Source organism: Suncus etruscus, chromosome 4 (assembly GCF_024139225.1).
Source record: "Suncus etruscus isolate mSunEtr1 chromosome 4, mSunEtr1.pri.cur, whole genome shotgun sequence".
Classification (NCBI taxonomy): domain Eukaryota; kingdom Metazoa; phylum Chordata; class Mammalia; order Eulipotyphla; family Soricidae; genus Suncus; species Suncus etruscus.
In genome coordinates, this window is record NC_064851.1 from 167,591,416 (window position 1) to 167,592,791 (window position 1,376).

Below are 1,376 nucleotides of genomic sequence, written 5' to 3' on the forward strand. Positions count from 1 at the left end.
TCCTGCATGTCCGAAGAGTACCAACCAAAAGAGACCCCAGAAAAACCACCCCAAGACACATCCTAGTCACAATGACAAATCCCACAGATAGAGACAGAATTCTGAAAACAGCAAGATCAAAAGGGGAAATCATGTTCAAGCAAGCTTCCCTGAGATTTACAGCAGACCTGTCACCAGAAACGCTCAATGCCAGAAAGCAGTGGTGGGATATTGTGACAAGACTGAATGAAATGAATGCTTCACCCAGAATACTATACCCAGCAAAACTCACTTTCCGGTTTGATGGAAGAATACATGGTTTCACAGACAAAAAACAGCTCAGAAACTTCACAGACACAAAACCAGTCTTAAGAGAAAAACTGAAAGACCTAATCTAAGACAAGACTACCCAAAAGACACACCAAATTTTGAAATAAAGATGGCGTTAAATCCCAGGACAATTCTTTCTCTCAACGTCAATGGACTAAATGCACCAGTTAAGAGACACAGAGTGGCTAAATGGATCAAAAAACTCAATCCAACCTTCTGCTGCCTACAAGAAACGCACCTGAATAGTCAGAACAAACATAGACTCAAAATAAAAGGCTGGAGAAAAATTATCCAAGCAAACAACACCCATAAAAAAGCTGGAGTGGCCATACTAATATCAGATAATGCAAACTTTATACTCAGGAAGGTTGTAAGGGACAAAGACGGACATTTTATATTAATCAAGGGGTACGTAGAGCAGGAAGAATTCACTCTCCTAAACATATATGCACCAAATGAGGGGCCAGCAAAATATTTAATACAACTGTTGACAAATCTGAAAAATAATATCAACAACAACACAATAATTGTGGGGGACCTTAACACGGCTTTGTCAACACTGGACAGGTCAACCAGACTGAAACCCAACAAGAATATACTAGACCTGAGGAGAGAAATGGAAGAAAGAGGCCTAGTGGATATATATAGGACACTCCATCCCCAGAAACCTGGATACACATTCTTCTCCAATGTACATGGGACATTCTCCAGGATAGACTACATGCTGCCACATAAAACATACCTCCATAAGATCAAGAGGATAGAAATTTTGCAGACTACCTTCGCTGACCACAAGGCTCTGAAATTATTTGTGAACTCCAAAGGGACTCAGAAGAAACACTTTAACACCTGGAAGTTAAACAGCCTCATGCTCAATAACCAGTGGGTCCGAGATGAAATCAAGGAGGAAATAAAAAGGTTCCTGGAAACAAATGACAATAAAGACACAAACTCTCAGAACTTATGGGACACAGCAAAAGCAGTACTGAGAGGAAAATTTATAGCTTTGCAAGCACACATCAGGAAGGAAGAAGGAGCTTACCTGAGTAGCTTAATGACACAGCTAA